General features: G+C 41.4%; 1 protein-coding gene across 2 annotated transcripts in view; it reads right to left on the bottom strand.

The window, feature by feature from the left end:
• PRKAR1B (protein kinase cAMP-dependent type I regulatory subunit beta) overlaps nt 1-20,985 on the bottom strand; it is a 185,779-nt gene that overhangs the window by 150,058 nt on the left and 14,736 nt on the right. The gene's annotated exons all lie outside the window — the stretch shown is intronic.

Here is a 20,985-nt window from a genome sequence, read left to right as displayed (position 1 = left end):
CAAAAATATTGTTTTTTTTTTTCTCCTTGACATGGCTCTTCTCCCATCCCTACACTTCTCGGCTCCAAAATCAATTGCAGTTGGGAGTAGTAGAAAAATGTTCAAGTTTGAGAAGTAATCTGATCAGCAAACTCTGATCTCAGGCTCCAAGGCTACAGCACACTCTCAGGCAAGCAGTGTGTACACGGATCTATACTCATTCATAGTCTATGGATATACTGTATGCACCCAAGCAAAAAGTACAGTCCCTGAGACTGCAGACTTTGGGATCAAAGTGTAGGGGTCACAGAATGTGTAGGGTCACTGACTGTGCATTCATATAGATAAGCTATATTTCTAGGTTTCACCCTTGTAGTCCAAAATATCAGTGTAGGCCTAATGCATTTTTCCATCTTTGCAGGATGCAGCCAGTGATGTTGATGGATATGGAGCATCTGTCCTTGGGTGCACTTACGCAGTGGGGTGCACTTACTTTATCATGGAGTCTGCTGCACCCTATAGTGCATTAGTATTGTGACCAGATATTGGCTGCTGTTTGGAGTTATTTCCTTTTTTTTCAGTGAATTACATTAATAGATTTGTTACATATTTACAGACTTGTAACCAATGTTTACCACCATTCCCTCATCTGATACAAGTATAAATATGTGCAGGATCATCCCTGTTATGGAGCAAATGCTCTTCTGTGACAATGCACAGATTATGCAAATTACAGCATTTTCTAAGCATCATCGCCTGGATCTTATCATCCCTTTCCCAGGGGAAAATAAAGTTATACAATATTGTACTGCAATACGTATATCTCACCACTAATATATACAGTAAGTCACAATGTACCGACAATACATCACTACAATGTTACTGCAATAACCACAATATCATTACTGAGTCACTGCTACATCACTGATCCATGTATACACTAGGGCTATATCTGCTCTGTATACACTAGGGCTATATCTGCTCTGTATATACACTAGGGCTATATCTGCTCTGTATATACACTAGGGCTATATCTGCTCTGTATACACTAGGGCTATATCTCCTCTGTATACACTAGGGCTATATCTGCTCTGTATATACTAGGGCTATATCTGCTCTGTATACACTAGTGCTATATCTGCTCTGTATATACACTAGGACTATATCTGCTCTGTATACACTAGGGCTATATCTGCTCTGTATACACTAGGGCTATATCTGCTCTGTATACACTAGGGCTATATCTGCTCTGTATACACTAGTGCTATATCTGCTCTGTATACACTAGGGCTATATCTGCTCTGTATACACTAGGGCTATATCTGCTCTGTATACACTAGGGCTATATCTCCTCTGTATACACTAGGGCTATATCTGCTCTGTATATACACTAGGGCTATATCTGCTCTGTATACACTAGGGCTATATCTCCTCTGTATACACTAGGGCTATATCTGCTCTGTATATACTAGGGCTATATCTGCTCTGTATACACTAGGGCTATATCTTCTGTATACACTAGGGCTATATCTGCTCTGTATACACTAGGGCTATATCTGCTCTGTATACACTAGGGCTATATCTGCTCTGTATATACACTAGGGCTATATCTGCTCTGTATACACTAGGGCTATATCTGCTCTGTATACACTAGGGCTATATCTGCTCTGTATACACTAGGGCTATATCTTCTGTATACACTAGGGCTATATCTGCTCTGTATATACACTAGGGCTATATCTGCTCTGTATACACTAGGGCTATATCTGCTCTGTATACACTAGGGCTATATCTGCTCTGTATACACTAGGGCTATATCTGCTCTCTATACACTAGTGCTATATCTGCTCTGTATATACTAGGGCTATATCTGCTCTGTATACACTAGGGCTATACCTGCTCTGTATATACACTAGGGCTATATCTGCTCTGTATACACTAGTGCTATATCTGCTCTGTATACACTAGTGCTATATCTGCTCTGTATACACTAGGGCTATATCTGCTCAGTATACACTAGGGCTATATCTGCTCTGTATACACTAGGGCTATATCTGCTCTGTATACACTAGGGCTATATCTGCTCTGTATATACACTAGGGCTATACCTGCTCTGTATACACTAGGGCTATATCTGCTCTGTATACACTAGGGCTATATCTGCTCAGTATACACTAGGGCTATATCTGCTCTGTATACACTAGGGCTATATCTGCTCAGTATACACTAGGGCTATATCTGCTCTGTATACACTAGGGCTATATCTGCTCTGTATACACTAGTGCTATATCTGCTCTGTATACACTAGGGCTATATCTGCTCAGTATACACTAGGGCTATATCTGCTCTGTATACACTAGGGCTATATCTGCTCAGTATACACTAGGGCTATATCTGCTCTGTATACACTAGGGCTATATCTGCTCTGTATACACTAGGGCTATATCTGCTCTGTATACACTAGGGCTATATCTGCTCTGTATACACTAGGGCTATACCTGCTCTGTATACACTAGGGCTATACCTGCTCTGTATATACTAGGGCTATATCTGCTCTGTATACACTAGGGCTATACCTGCTCTGTATATACACTAGTGCTATATCTGCTCTGTATACACTAGGGCTATATCTGCTCTGTATATACACTAGGGCTATATCTGCTCTGTATATACACTAGGGCTATATCTGCTCTGTATACACTAGGGCTATATCTGCTCTGTATACACTAGGGCTATATCTGCTCTGTATACACTAGGGCTATACCTGCTCTGTATATACACTAGGGCTATATCTGCTCTGTATACACTAGGGCTATATCTGCTCTGTATACACTAGGGCTATATCTGCTCTGTATACACTAGGGCTATATCTGCTCTGTATATACTAGGGCTATATCTCCTCTGTATACACTAGGGCTATATCTGCTCTGTATACACTAGGGCTATATCTGCTCTGTATACACTAGGGCTATATCTGCTCTGTATACACTAGGGCTATATCTGCTCTGTATACACTAGGGCTATATCTGCTCTGTATACACTAGGGCTATATCTGCTCTGTATACACTATGGCTATATCTGCTCTGTATACACTAGGGCTATATCTGCTCTGTATATACTAGGGCTATATCTGCTCTGTATACACTAGGGCTATATCTGCTCTGTATACACTAGGGCTATATCTGCTCTGTATACACTAGGGCTATATCTCCTCTGTATATACTAGGGCTATATCTGCTCTGTATACACTAGGGCTATATCTGCTCTGTATACACTAGGGCTATATCTGCTCTGTATATACACTAGGGCTATATCTGCTCTGTATACACTAGGGCTATATCTCCTCTGTATACACTAGGGCTATATCTGCTCTGTATATACACTAGGGCTATATCTGCTCTGTATACACTAGGGCTATATCTGCTCTGTATACACTAGGGCTATATCTGCTCTGTATATACACTAGGGCTATATCGGCTCTGTATACACTAGGGCTATATCTGCCCTGTATACACTAGGGCTATATCTGCTCTGTATACACTAGGGCTATATCTCCTCTGTATACACTAGGGCTATATCTGCTCTGTATATACTAGGGCTATATCTGCTCTGTATACACTAGGGCTATATCTTCTGTATACACTAGGGCTATATCTGCTCTGTATACACTAGGGCTATATCTGCTCTGTATACACTAGGGCTATATCTGCTCTGTATATACACTAGGGCTATATCTGCTCTGTATACACTAGGGCTATATCTGCTCTGTATACACTAGGGCTATATCTGCTCTGTATACACTAGGGCTATATCTTCTGTATACACTAGGGCTATATCTGCTCTGTATATACACTAGGGCTATATCTGCTCTGTATACACTAGGGCTATATCTGCTCTGTATACACTAGGGCTATATCTGCTCTGTATACACTAGGGCTATATCTGCTCTCTATACACTAGTGCTATATCTGCTCTGTATATACTAGGGCTATATCTGCTCTGTATACACTAGGGCTATACCTGCTCTGTATATACACTAGGGCTATATCTGCTCTGTATACACTAGTGCTATATCTGCTCTGTATACACTAGTGCTATATCTGCTCTGTATACACTAGGGCTATATCTGCTCAGTATACACTAGGGCTATATCTGCTCTGTATACACTAGGGCTATATCTGCTCTGTATACACTAGGGCTATATCTGCTCTGTATATACACTAGGGCTATACCTGCTCTGTATACACTAGGGCTATATCTGCTCTGTATACACTAGGGCTATATCTGCTCAGTATACACTAGGGCTATATCTGCTCTGTATACACTAGGGCTATATCTGCTCAGTATACACTAGGGCTATATCTGCTCTGTATACACTAGGGCTATATCTGCTCTGTATACACTAGTGCTATATCTGCTCTGTATACACTAGGGCTATATCTGCTCAGTATACACTAGGGCTATATCTGCTCTGTATACACTAGGGCTATATCTGCTCAGTATACACTAGGGCTATATCTGCTCTGTATACACTAGGGCTATATCTGCTCTGTATACACTAGGGCTATATCTGCTCTGTATACACTAGGGCTATATCTGCTCTGTATACACTAGGGCTATACCTGCTCTGTATACACTAGGGCTATACCTGCTCTGTATATACTAGGGCTATATCTGCTGTGTATACACTAGGGCTATACCTGCTCTGTATATACACTAGTGCTATATCTGCTCTGTATACACTAGGGCTATATCTGCTCTGTATATACACTAGGGCTATATCTGCTCTGTATATACACTAGGGCTATATCTGCTCTGTATACACTAGGGCTATATCTGCTCTGTATACACTAGGGCTATATCTGCTCTGTATACACTAGGGCTATACCTGCTCTGTATATACACTAGGGCTATATCTGCTCTGTATACACTAGGGCTATATCTGCTCTGTATACACTAGGGCTATATCTGCTCTGTATACACTAGGGCTATATCTGCTCTGTATATACTAGGGCTATATCTCCTCTGTATACACTAGGGCTATATCTGCTCTGTATACACTAGGGCTATATCTGCTCTGTATACACTAGGGCTATATCTGCTCTGTATACACTAGGGCTATATCTGCTCTGTATACACTAGGGCTATATCTGCTCTGTATACACTAGGGCTATATCTGCTCTGTATACACTATGGCTATATCTGCTCTGTATACACTAGGGCTATATCTGCTCTGTATATACTAGGGCTATATCTGCTCTGTATACACTAGGGCTATATCTGCTCTGTATACACTAGGGCTATATCTGCTCTGTATACACTAGGGCTATATCTCCTCTGTATATACTAGGGCTATATCTGCTCTGTATACACTAGGGCTATATCTGCTCTGTATACACTAGGGCTATATCTGCTCTGTATACACTAGGGCTATGTCTGCTCTGTATACAGTAGGGGTATATCTCCTCTGTATACACTAGGGCTATATCTGCTCTGTATATACACTAGGGCTATATCTGCTCTGTATACACTAGGGCTATGTCTGCTCTGTATACACTAGGGCTATATCTGCTCTGTATACTAGGACTATATGTGCTCTGTATACACTAGGGTACATCTGCTCTGTATATACACAAGGGCTATATCTGCTCTGTATACTAGGACTATATCTGCTCTGTATACACTAGGGTACATCTGCTCTGTATATACACAAGGGCTATATCTGCTCTGTATACACTAGGGCTATGTCTGCTCTGTATACAGTAGGGGTATATCTCCTCTGTATACACTAGGGCTATATCTGCTCTGTATATACACAAGGGCTATATCTGCTCTGTATACACTAGGGCTATATCTGCTCTGTATACACTATGGCTATATCTGCTCTGTATACACTAGGGCTATATCTGCTCTGTATACACTAGGGCTATATCTGCTCTGTATACACTAGGGCTATGTCTGCTCTGTATACAGTAGGGGTATATCTCCTCTGTATACACTAGGGCTATATCTGCTCTGTATATACACTAGGGCTATATCTGCTCTGTATACACTAGGGCTATGTCTGCTCTGTATACACTAGTGCTATATCTGCTCTGTATACTAGGACTATATGTGCTCTGTATACACTAGGGTACATCTGCTCTGTATATACACAAGGGCTATATCTGCTCTGTATACTAGGACTATATCTGCTCTGTATACACTAGGGTACATCTGCTCTGTATATACACAAGGGCTATATCTGCTCTGTATACACTATGGCTATGTCTGCTCTGTATACACTAGGGCTATGTCTGCTCTGTATACAGTAGGGGTATATCTCCTCTGTATACACTAGGGCTATATCTGCTCTGTATATACACAAGGGCTATATCTGCTCTGTATACACTAGGGCTATATCTGCTCTGTATACACTATGGCTATATCTGCTCTGTATACACTAGGGCTATATCTGCTCTGTATACAGTAGGGGTATATCTCCTCTGTATACAGTAGGGCTATATCTGCTCTGTATATACACAAGGGCTATATCTGCTCTGTATACACTAGGGCTATATCTGCTCTGTATACACTATGGCTATATCTGCTCTGTATACACTAGGGCTATATCTGCTCTGTATACACTAGGGCTATATCTGCTCTGTATACACTAGGGCTATATCTTCTGTATACACTAGGGCTATATCTGCTCTGTATACACTAGGGCTATATCTGCTCTGTATACACTAGGGCTATATCTGCTCTGTATACACTAGGGCTATATCTGCTCTCTATACACTAGTGCTATATCTGCTCTGTATATACTAGGGCTATATCTGCTCTGTATACACTAGGGCTATACCTGCTCTGTATATACACTAGGGCTATATCTGCTCTGTATACACTAGTGCTATATCTGCTCTGTATACACTAGTGCTATATCTGCTCTGTATACACTAGGGCTATACCTGCTCTGTATACACTAGGGCTATACCTGCTCTGTATATACTAGGGCTATATCTGCTCTGTATACACTAGGGCTATACCTGCTCTGTATATACACTAGTGCTATATCTGCTCTGTATACACTAGGGCTATATCTGCTCTGTATATACACTAGGGCTATATCTGCTCTGTATATACACTAGGGCTATATCTGCTCTGTATACACTAGGGCTATATCTGCTCTGTATACACTAGGGCTATATCTGCTCTGTATACACTAGGGCTATATCTGCTCTGTATACACTATGGCTATATCTGCTCTGTATACACTAGGGCTATATCTGCTCTGTATATACTAGGGCTATATCTGCTCTGTATACACTAGGGCTATATCTGCTCTGTATACACTAGGGCTATATCTGCTCTGTATACACTAGGGCTATATCTCCTCTGTATATACTAGGGCTATATCTGCTCTGTATACACTAGGGCTATATCTGCTCTGTATACACTAGGGCTATATCTGCTCTGTATACACTAGGGCTATGTCTGCTCTGTATACAGTAGGGGTATATCTCCTCTGTATACACTAGGGCTATATCTGCTCTGTATATACACTAGGGCTATATCTGCTCTGTATACACTAGGGCTATGTCTGCTCTGTATACACTAGGGCTATGTCTGCTCTGTATACACTAGGGCTATATCTGCTCTGTATACTAGGACTATATGTGCTCTGTATACACTAGGGTACATCTGCTCTGTATATACACAAGGGCTATATCTGCTCTGTATACTAGGACTATATCTGCTCTGTATACACTAGGGTACATCTGCTCTGTATATACACAAGGGCTATATCTGCTCTGTATACACTAGGGCTATGTCTGCTCTGTATACAGTAGGGGTATATCTCCTCTGTATACACTAGGGCTATATCTGCTCTGTATATACACAAGGGCTATATCTGCTCTGTATACACTAGGGCTATATCTGCTCTGTATACACTATGGCTATATCTGCTCTGTATACACTAGGGCTATATCTGCTCTGTATAAACTAGGGCTATATCTGCTCTGTATACACTAGGGCTATGTCTGCTCTGTATACAGTAGGGGTATATCTCCTCTGTATACACTAGGGCTATATCTGCTCTGTATATACACTAGGGCTATATCTGCTCTGTATACACTAGGGCTATGTCTGCTCTGTATACACTAGTGCTATATCTGCTCTGTATACTAGGACTATATGTGCTCTGTATACACTAGGGTACATCTGCTCTGTATATACACAAGGGCTATATCTGCTCTGTATACTAGGACTATATCTGCTCTGTATACACTAGGGTACATCTGCTCTGTATATACACAAGGGCTATATCTGCTCTGTATACACTATGGCTATGTCTGCTCTGTATACACTAGAGCTATGTCTGCTCTGTATACAGTAGGGGTATATCTCCTCTGTATACACTAGGGCTATATCTGCTCTGTATATACACAAGGGCTATATCTGCTCTGTATACACTAGGGCTATATCTGCTCTGTATACACTATGGCTATATCTGCTCTGTATACACTAGGGCTATATCTGCTCTGTATACACTAGGGCTATATCTGCTCTGTATATACACTAGGGCTATATCTGCTCTGTATACACTAGGGCTATATCTGCTGTGTATACACTAGGACTATATCTGCTCTGTATATACACTAGGGCTATATCTGCTCTGTATACACTAGGACTATATCTGCTCTGTATACACTAGGGCTATATCTGCTTTGTATACACTATGGCTATATCTGCTCTGTATACACTAGTGCTATATCTGCTCTTTATATACACTAGGGCTATATCTGCTCTGTATATACACTAGGGCTATATCTGCTCTGTATACACTAGGGCTATATCTGCTCTGTATACACTAGGGCTATATCTGCTCTGTATACACTAGGGCTATATCTGCTCTGTATACACTAGGGCTGTATCTGCTCTGTATACACTAGGGCTATATCTGCTCTGTAAACACTAGGGCTATATATGCTCTGTATACACTAGGGCTATATCTGCTCTGTATACACTAGGGCTATATCTGCTCTGTAAACACTAGGGCTATATCTGCTCTGTATACACTAGTGCTATATCTGCTCTGTATACACTAGTGCTATATCTGCTCTGTATACACTAGGGCTATACCTGCTCTGTATACACTAGGGCTATACCTGCTCTGTATATACTAGGGCTATATCTGCTCTGTATACACTAGGGCTATACCTGCTCTGTATACACTAGTGCTATATCTGCTCTGTATACACTAGGGCTATAAGTGCTCTGTATATACACTAGGGCTATATCTGCTCTGTATACACTAGTGCTATATCTGCTCTGTATACACTAGGGCTATATCTGCTCTGTATACACTAGTGCTATGTCTGCTCTGTATACACTAGGGCTATATCTGCTCTGTATATACACTAGGGCTATATCTGCTCTGTATACACTAGGGCTATATCTGCTCTGTATACACTAGGGCTATACCTGCTCTGTATATACACTAGGGCTATATCTGCTCTGTATACACTAGGGCTATATCTGCTCTGTATACACTAGGGCTATATCTGCTCTGTATATACTAGGGCTATATCTCCTCTGTATACACTAGGGCTATATCTGCTCTGTATACACTAGGGCTATATCTGCTCTGTATACACTAGGGCTATATCTGCTCTGTATACACTAGGGCTATGTCTGCTCTGTATATACTAGGGCTATATCTGCTCTGTATACACTAGGGCTATATCTGCTCTGTATACACTAGGGCTATATCTGCTCTGTATACACTAGGGCTATATCTCCTCTGTATACACTAGGGCTATATCTGCTCTGTATACACTAGGGCTATATCTGCTCTGTATACACTATGGCTATATCTGCTCTGTATACACTAGGGCTATATCTGCTCTGTATACACTAGGGCTATATCTGCTCTGTATACACTAGGGCTATATCTGCTCTGTATACACTAGGGCTATATCTGCTCTGTATACACTAGGGCTATATCTGCTCTGTATACACTAGGGCTATGTCTGCTCTGTATACAGTAGGGGTATATCTCCTCTGTATACACTAGGGCTATATCTGCTCTGTATATACACTAGGGCTATATCTGCTCTGTATACACTAGGGCTATGTCTGCTCTGTATACACTAGTGCTATATCTGCTCTGTATACTAGGACTATATGTGCTCTGTATACACTAGGGTACATCTGCTCTGTATATACACAAGGGCTATATCTGCTCTGTATACTAGGACTATATCTGCTCTGTATACACTAGGGTACATCTGCTCTGTATATACACAAGGGCTATATCTGCTCTGTAAACACTATGGCTATGTCTGCTCTGTATACAGTAGGGGTATATCTCCTCTGTATACAGTAGGGGTATATCTCCTCTGTATACACTAGGGCTATATCTGCTCTGTATATACACAAGGGCTATATCTGCTCTGTATACACTAGGGCTATATCTGCTCTGTATACACTATGGCTATATCTGCTCTGTATACACTAGGGCTATGTCTGCTCTGTATACAGTAGGGGTATATCTCCTCTGTATACACTAGGGCTATATCTGCTCTGTATATACACTAGGGCTATATCTGCTCTGTATACACTAGGGCTATATCTGCTCTGTATACACTAGGGCTATGTCTGCTCTGTATACACTAGGGCTATATCTGCTCTGTATACACTAGGGCTATATCTGCTCTGTATACACTAGGGCTATATCTGCTCTGTATACACTAGGGCTATATCTGCTCTGTATACACTAGGGCTATATCTGCTCTGTATACACTAGGGCTATATCTGCTCTGTATACACTAGGGCTATATCTGCTCTGTATACACTAGGGCTATATCTGCTCTGTATACACTAAGGCTATATCTGCTGTGTATACACTAGGACTATATCTGCTCTGTATATACACTAGGGCTATATCTGCTCTGTATACACTAGGACTATATCTGCTCTGTATACACTAGGGCTATATCTGCTTTGTATACACTATGGCTATATCTGCTCTGTATACACTAGGGCTATATCTGCTCTTTATATACACTAGGGCTATATCTGCTCTGTATATACACTAGGGCTATATCTGCTCTGTATACACTAGGGCTATATCTGCTCTGTATACACTAGGGCTATATCTGCTCTGTATACACTAGGGCTATATCTGCTCTGTATACACTAGGGCTGTATCTGCTCTGTATACACTAGGGCTATATCTGCTCTGTATACACTAGGGCTATATCTGCTCTGTATACACTAGGGCTATATCTGCTCTGTATACACTAGGGCTATATCTGCTCTGTATACTCTAGGGCTATATCTGCTCTGTATACACAAGGGCTATATCTGCTCTGTATACACTAGGGCTATATCTGCTCTGTATACACTAGGGCTATATCTGCTCTGTATACACTAGGGCTATATCTGCTCTGTATACACTAGGGCTATATCTGCTCTGTATACACTAGGGCTATGTCTGCTCTGTATACACTAGTGCTATATCTGCTCTGTATACACTAGGGCTATATCTGCTCTGTATACACTAGGGCTATATCTGCTCTGTATACTAGAACTATATCTGCTCTGTATACACTAGGGTACATCTGCTCTGTATATACACAAGGGCTATATCTGCTCTGTATACTAGGACTATATCTGCTCTGTATACACTAGGGTACATCTGCTCTGTATATACAAAAGGGCTATATCTGCTCTGTATACACTATGGCTATGTCTGCTCTGTATACACTAGGGCTATGTCTGCTCTGTATACAGTAGGGGTATATGTCCTCTGTATACACTAGGGCTATATCTGCTCTGTATACACTAGTGCTATATCTGCTCTGTATACTAGGACTATATCTGCTCTGTATACACTAGTGCTATATCTGCTCTGTATACTAGGACTATATCTGCTCTGTATACACTATGGCTATGTCTGCTCTGTATACACTAGGGCTATATCTGCTCTGTATACACTAGGGCTATATCTGCTCTGTATATACACTAGGGCTATATCTGCTCTGTATACACTAGGGCTATATCTGCTCTGTATACTAGGACTATATCTGCTCTGTATACACTAGGGCTATATCTGCTCTGTATATACACTAGGGCTATATCTGCTCTGTATACACTAGGGCTATATCTGCTCTGTATACACTAGGGCTATATCTGCTCTGTATATACACTAGGGCTATATCTGCTCTGTATACACTAGGGCTATATCTGCTCTGTATACACTAGGGCTATATCTGCTCTCTATACACTAGGGCTATATCTGCTCTGTATACACTAGGGCTATATCTGCTCTGTATATACACTAGGGCTATATCTGCTCTGTATACACTAGGGCTATATCTGCTCTCTATACACTAGGGCTATATCTGCTCTCTATACACTAGGGCTATATCTGCTCTGTATACACTAGGGCTATATCTGCTCTCTATACACTAGTGCTATATCTGCTCTGTATATACTAGGGCTATATCTGCTCTGTATACACTAGGGCTATACCTGCTCTGTATATACACTAGGGCTATATCTGCTCTGTATACACTAGTGCTATATCTGCTCTGTATACACTAGGGCTATATCTGCTCTGTATACACTAGGGCTATATCTGCTCTGTATATACACTAGGGCTATATCTGCTCTGTATACACTAGGGCTATATCTGCTCTGTATATACACTAGGGCTATATCTGCTCTGTATACACTAGGGCTATATCTGCTCTGTATACACTAGGGCTATATCTGCTCTCTATACACTAGGGCTATATCTGTTCTGTATACACTAGGGCTATATCTCCTCAGTATATACACTAGGGCTATATCTGCTCTGTATATACTAGGGCTATATCTGCTCTGTATACACTAGGGCTATATCTGCTCTGTATATACTAGGGCTATATCTGCTCTGTATACACTAGGGCTATATCTGCTCTGTATACACTAGGGCTATATCTGCTCTGTATACACTAGGGCTATATCTGCTCTCTATACACTAGGGCTATATCTGCTCTGTATACACTAGGGCTATATCTGCTCTCTATACACTAGTGCTATATCTGCTCTGTATATACTAGGGCTATATCTGCTCTGTATACACTAGGGCTATACCTGCTCTGTATATACACTAGGGCTATATCTGCTCTGTATACACTAGTGCTATATCTGCTCTGTATACACTAGTGCTATATCTGCTCTGTATACACTAGGGCTATACCTGCTCTGTATACACTAGGGCTATACCTGCTCTGTATATACTAGGGCTATATCTGCTCTGTATACACTAGGGCTATACCTGCTCTGTATATACACTAGTGCTATATCTGCTCTGTATACACTAGGGCTATATCTGCTCTGTATATACACTAGGGCTATATCTGCTCTGTATATACACTAGGGCTATATCTGCTCTGTATACACTAGGGCTATATCTGCTCTGTATACACTAGGGCTATATCTGCTCTGTATACACTAGGGCTATACCTGCTCTGTATATACACTAGGGCTATATCTGCTCTGTATACACTAGGGCTATATCTGCTCTGTATACACTAGGGCTATATCTGCTCTGTATATACTAGGGCTATATCTCCTCTGTATACACTAGGGCTATATCTGCTCTGTATACACTAGGGCTATATCTGCTCTGTATACACTAGGGCTATATCTGCTCTGTATACACTAGGGCTATATCTGCTCTGTATACACTAGGGCTATATCTGCTCTGTATACACTAGGGCTATATCTGCTCTGTATACACTATGGCTATATCTGCTCTGTATACACTAGGGCTATATCTGCTCTGTATATACTAGGGCTATATCTGCTCTGTATACACTAGGGCTATATCTGCTCTGTATACACTAGGGCTATATCTGCTCTGTATACACTAGGGCTATATCTCCTCTGTATATACTAGGGCTATATCTGCTCTGTATACACTAGGGCTATATCTGCTCTGTATACACTAGGGCTATATCTGCTCTGTATACACTAGGGCTATGTCTGCTCTGTATACAGTAGGGGTATATCTCCTCTGTATACACTAGGGCTATATCTGCTCTGTATATACACTAGGGCTATATCTGCTCTGTATACACTAGGGCTATGTCTGCTCTGTATACACTAGGGCTATATCTGCTCTGTATACTAGGACTATATGTGCTCTGTATACACTAGGGTACATCTGCTCTGTATATACACAAGGGCTATATCTGCTCCGTATACTAGGACTATATCTGCTCTGTATACACTAGGGTACATCTGCTCTGTATATACACAAGGGCTATATCTGCTCTGTATACACTAGGGCTATGTCTGCTCTGTATACAGTAGGGGTATATCTCCTCTGTATACACTAGGGCTATATCTGCTCTGTATATACACAAGGGCTATATCTGCTCTGTATACACTAGGGCTATATCTGCTCTGTATACACTATGGCTATATCTGCTCTGTATACACTAGGGCTATATCTGCTCTGTATACACTAGGGCTATATCTGCTCTGTATACACTAGGGCTATGTCTGCTCTGTATACAGTAGGGGTATATCTCCTCTGTATACACTAGGGCTATATCTGCTCTGTATATACACTAGGGCTATATCTGCTCTGTATACACTAGGGCTATATCTGCTCTGTATACTAGGACTATATGTGCTCTGTATACACTAGGGTACATCTGCTCTGTATATACACAAGGGCTATATCTGCTCTGTATACTAGGACTATATCTGCTCTGTATACACTAGGGTACATCTGCTCTGTATATACACAAGGGCTATATCTGCTCTGTATACACTAGGGCTATATCTGCTCTGTATACACTAGGGCTGTATCTGCTCTGTATACACTAGGGCTATATCTGCTCTGTAAACACTAGGGCTATATCTGCTCTGTATACACTAGGGCTATATCTGCTCTGTATACACTAGGGCTATATCTGCTCTGTATACACTAGGGCTATATCTGCTCTGTATACACAAGGGCTATATCTGCTCTGTATACACTAGGGCTATATCTGCTCTGTATACACTAGGGCTATATCTGCTCTGTATACACTAGGGCTATATCTGCTCTGTATACACTAGGGCTATACCTGCTCTGTATATACACTAGGGCTATATCTGCTCTGTATACACTAGTGCTATATCTGCTCTGTATACACTAGTGCTATATCTGCTCTGTATACACTAGGGCTATACCTGCTCTGTATACACTAGGGCTATACCTGCTCTGTATATACTAGGGCTATATCTGCTCTGTATACACTAGGGCTATACCTGCTCTGTATACACTAGTGCTATATCTGCTCTGTATACACTAGGGCTATAAGTGCTCTGTATATACACTAGGGCTATATCTGCTCTGTATACACTAGTGCTATATCTGCTCTGTATACACTAGGGCTATATCTGCTCTGTATACACTAGTGCTATATCTGCTCTGTATACACTAGTGCTATGTCTGCTCTGTATACACTAGGGCTATATCTGCTCTGTATATACACTAGGGCTATATCTGCTCTGTATACACTAGGGCTATATCTGCTCTGTATACACTAGGGCTATACCTGCTCTGTATATACACTAGGGCTATATCTGCTCTGTATACACTAGGGCTATATCTGCTCTGTATACACTAGGGCTATATCTGCTCTGTATATACTAGGGCTATATCTCCTCTGTATACACTAGGGCTATATCTGCTCTGTATACACTAGGGCTATATCTGCTCTGTATACACTAGGGCTATATCTGCTCTGTATACACTAGGGCTATGTCTGCTCTGTATATACTAGGGCTATATCTGCTCTGTATACACTAGGGCTATATCTGCTCTGTATACACTAGGGCTATATCTGCTCTGTATACACTAGGGCTATATCTCCTCTGTATACACTAGGGCTATATCTGCTCTGTATACACTAGGGCTATATCTGCTCTGTATACACTATGGCTATATCTGCTCTGTATACACTAGGGCTATATCTGCTCTGTATATACTAGGGCTATATCTGCTCTGTATACACTAGGGCTATATCTGCTCTGTATACACTAGGGCTATATCTGCTCTGTATACACTAGGGCTATGTCTGCTCTGTATACAGTAGGGGTATATCTCCTCTGTATACACTAGGGCTATATCTGCTCTGTATATACACTAGGGCTATATCTGCTCTGTATACACTAGGGCTATGTCTGCTCTGTATACACTAGTGCTATATCTGCTCTGTATACTAGGACTATATGTGCTCTGTATACACTAGGGTACATCTGCTCTGTATATACACAAGGGCTATATCTGCTCTGTATACTAGGACTATATCTGCTCTGTATACACTAGGGTACATCTGCTCTGTATATACACAAGGGCTATATCTGCTCTGTATACACTATGGCTATATCTGCTCTGTATACACTAGGGCTATGTCTGCTCTGTATACAGTAGGGGTATATCTCCTCTGTATACACTAGGGCTATATCTGCTCTGTATATACACTAGGGCTATATCTGCTCTGTATACACTAGGGCTATATCTGCTCTGTATACACTAGGGCTATATCTGCTCTGTATACACTAGGGCTATATCTGCTCTGTATACACTAGGGCTATATCTGCTCTGTATACACTAGGGCTATATCTGCTCTGTATACACTAGGGCTATATCTGCTCTGTATACACTAGGGCTATATCTGCTCTGTATACACTAGGGCTATATCTGCTCTGTATACACTAGGGCTATATCTGCTCTGTATACACTAGGGCTATATCTGCTCTGTATACACTAGGGCTATATCTGCTCTGTATACACTAAGGCTATATCTGCTGTGTATACACTAGGACTATATCTGCTCTGTATATACACTAGGGCTATATCTGCTCTGTATACACTAGGACTATATCTGCTCTGTATACACTAGGGCTATATCTGCTTTGTATACACTATGGCTATATCTGCTCTGTATACACTAGGGCTATATCTGCTCTTTATATACACTAGGGCTATATCTGCTCTGTATATACACTAGGGCTATATCTGCTCTGTATACACTAGGGCTATATCTGCTCTGTATACACTAGGGCTATATCTGCTCTGTATACACTAGGGCTATATCTGCTCTGTATACACTAGGGCTGTATCTGCTCTGTATACACTAGGGCTATATCTGCTCTGTATACACTAGGGCTATATCTGCTCTGTATACACTAGGGCTATATCTGCTCTGTATACACTAGGGCTATATCTGCTCTGTATACACAAGGGCTATATCTGCTCTGTATACACTAGGGCTATATCTGCTCTGTATACACTAGGGCTATATCTGCTCTGTATACACTAGGGCTATATCTGCTCTGTATACACTAGGGCTATATCTGCTCTGTATACACTAGGGCTATGTCTGCTCTGTATACACTAGTGCTATATCTGCTCTGTATACACTAGGGCTATTTCTGCTCTGTATACTAGAACTATATCTGCTCTGTATACACTAGGGTACATCTGCTCTGTATATACACAAGGGCTATATCTGCTCTGTATACTAGGACTATATCTGCTCTGTATACACTAGGGTACATCTGCTCTGTATATACAAAAGGGCTATATCTGCTCTGTATACACTATGGCTATGTCTGCTCTGTATACACTAGGGCTATGTCTGCTCTGTATACAGTAGGGGTATATGTCCTCTGTATACACTAGGGCTATATCTGCTCTGTATACACTAGTGCTATATCTGCTCTGTATACTAGGACTATATCTGCTCTGTATACACTAGTGCTATATCTGCTCTGTATACTAGGACTATATCTGCTCTGTATACACTATGGCTATGTCTGCTCTGTATACACTAGGGCTATATCTGCTCTGTATACACTAGGGCTATATCTGCTCTGTATATACAATAGGGCTATATCTGCTCTGTATACACTAGGGCTATATCTGCTCTGTATACTAGGACTATATCTGCTCTGTATACACTAGGGTACATCTGCTCTGTATATACAAAAGGGCTATGTCTGCTCTGTATACACTAGGGCTATATCTCCTCTGTATACACTAGGGCTATATCTGCTCTGTATATACACTAGAGCTATATCTGCTCTGTATACACTAGGGCTATATCTGCTCTGTATATACACTAGGGCTATATCTGCTCTGTATACACTAGGGCTATATCTGCTCTGTATACTAGGACTATATCTGCTCTGTATACACTAGGGTACATCTGCTCTGTATATACACAAGGGCTATATCTGCTCTGTATACTAGGACTATATCTGCTCTGTATACACTAGGGTACATCTGCTCTGTATATACAAAAGGGCTATGTCTGCTCTGTATACACTAGGGCTATATCTCCTCTGTATACACTAGGGCTATATCTGCTCTGTATATACACAAGGGCTATATCTGCTCTGTATATACTAGGGCTATATCTGCTCTGTATACACTAGGGCTATGTCTGCTATGTATACACTAGGGCTATATCTCCTCTGTATACACTAGGGCTATATCTGCTCTGTATATACACTAGGGCTATATCTGCTCTGTATACACTATGGCTATATCTGCTCTGTATACACTAGGGCTATATCTGCTCTGTATACACTAGGGCTATATCTGCTCTGTATACACTAGGGCTATGTCTGCTCTGTAATCAGTAGGGGTATATCTCCTCTGTATACACTAGGGCTATATCTGCTCTGTATATACACTAGGGCTATATCTGCTCTGTATACACTAGGGCTATATCTGCTCTGTATACACTAGGGCTATGTCTGCTCTGTATACAGTAGGGGTATATCTCCTCTGTATACACTAGGGCTATATCTGCTCTGTATATACACTAGGGCTATATCTGCTCTGTATACACTATGGCTATATCTGCTCTGTATACACTAGGGCTATATCTGCTCTGTATACACTAGGGCTATATCTGCTCTGTATACACTAGGGCTATATCTGCTCTGTATACACTAGGGCTATATCTGCTCTGTATACACTAGGGCTATATCTGCTCTGTATACACTAGGGCTATATCTGCTCTGTATACACAAGGGCTATATCTGCTCTGTATACACTAGGGCTATATCTGCTCTGTATACACAAGGGCTATATCTGCTCTGTATACACAAGGGCTATATCTGCTCTGTATACACTAGGGCTATATCTGCTCTGTATACACTAGGGCTATATCTGCTCTGTATACACTAGGGCTATATCTGCTCTGTATACACTAGGGCTATGTCTGCTCTGTATACAGTAGGGCTATATCTGCTCTGTATACACTAGGGCTATATCTGCTCTGTATACACTAGGGCTATATCTGCCCTGTATACACTAGGGCTATATCTGCTCTGTATATACACTAGGGCTATATCTGCTCTGTATACACTAGGGCTATATCTGCTCTGTATATACACTAGGGCTATATCTGCTCTGTATACACTAGGGCTATATCTGCTCTGTATACTAGGACTATATCTGCTCTGTATACACTAGGGTACATCTGCTCTGTATATACACAAGGGCTATATCTGCTCTGTATACTAGGACTATATCTGCTCTGTATACACTAGGGTACATCTGCTCTGTATATACAAAAGGGCTATGTCTGCTCTGTATACACTAGGGCTATATCTCCTCTGTATACACTAGGGCTATATCTGCTCTGTATATACACAAGGGCTATATCTGCTCTGTATATACTAGGGCTATATCTGCTCTGTATACACTAGGGCTATGTCTGCTATGTATACACTAGGGCTATATCTCCTCTGTATACACTAGGGCTATATCTGCTCTGTATATACACTAGGGCTATATCTGCTCTGTATACACTATGGCTATATCTGCTCTGTATACACTAGGGCTATATCTGCTCTGTATACACTAGGGCTATATCTGCTCTGTATACACTAGGGCTATGTCTGCTCTGTAATCAGTAGGGGTATATCTCCTCTGTATACACTAGGGCTATATCTGCTCTGTATATACACTAGGGCTATATCTGCTCTGTATACACTAGGGCTATATCTGCTCTGTATACACTAGGGCTATGTCTGCTCTGTATACAGTAGGGGTATATCTCCTCTGTATACACTAGGGCTATATCTGCTCTGTATATACACTAGGGCTATATCTGCTCTGTATACACTATGGCTATATCTGCTCTGTATACACTAGGGCTATATCTGCTCTGTATACACTAGGGCTATATCTGCTCTGTATACACTAGGGCTATATCTGCTCTGTATACACTAGGGCTATATCTGCTCTGTATACACTAGGGCTATATCTGCTCTGTATACACTAGGGCTATATCTGCTCTGTATACACAAGGGCTATATCTGCTCTGTATACACTAGGGCTATATCTGCTCTGTATACACAAGGGCTATATCTGCTCTGTATACACAAGGGCTATATCTGCTCTGTATACACTAGGGCTATATCTGCTCTGTATACACTAGGGCTATATCTGCTCTGTATACACTAGGGCTATATCTGCTCTGTATACACTAGGGCTATGTCTGCTCTGTATACAGTAGGGCTATATCTGCTCTGTATACACTAGGGCTATATCTGCTCTGTATACACTAGGGCTATATCTGCCCTGTATACACTAGGGCTATATCTGCCCTGTATACACTAGGGCTATATCTGCCCTGTATACACTAGGGCTATATCTGCCCTGTATACACTAGGGCTATATCTGCCCTGTATACACTAGGGCTATATCTGCTTTGTATACACTATGGCTATATCTGCTCTGTATACACTAGGCTATATCTGCTCTGTATACACTAGGGCTATATCTGCTCTGTATACACTAGGACTATATCTCCTCAGTATACACTAGGGCTATATCTGCTCTGTATACACTAGGGCTATATCTGCTCTGTATACACTAGGGCTATATCTGCTCTGTATACACTAGGGCTACATATGATCTGTATACACTAGGGCTACATATGATCTGTA

This window comes from Ranitomeya variabilis, chromosome 7 (genome assembly GCF_051348905.1).
Source record: "Ranitomeya variabilis isolate aRanVar5 chromosome 7, aRanVar5.hap1, whole genome shotgun sequence".
Classification (NCBI taxonomy): Eukaryota; Metazoa; Chordata; class Amphibia; order Anura; family Dendrobatidae; genus Ranitomeya; species Ranitomeya variabilis.
This window is presented reverse-complemented; position numbering and strand designations above follow the sequence as displayed.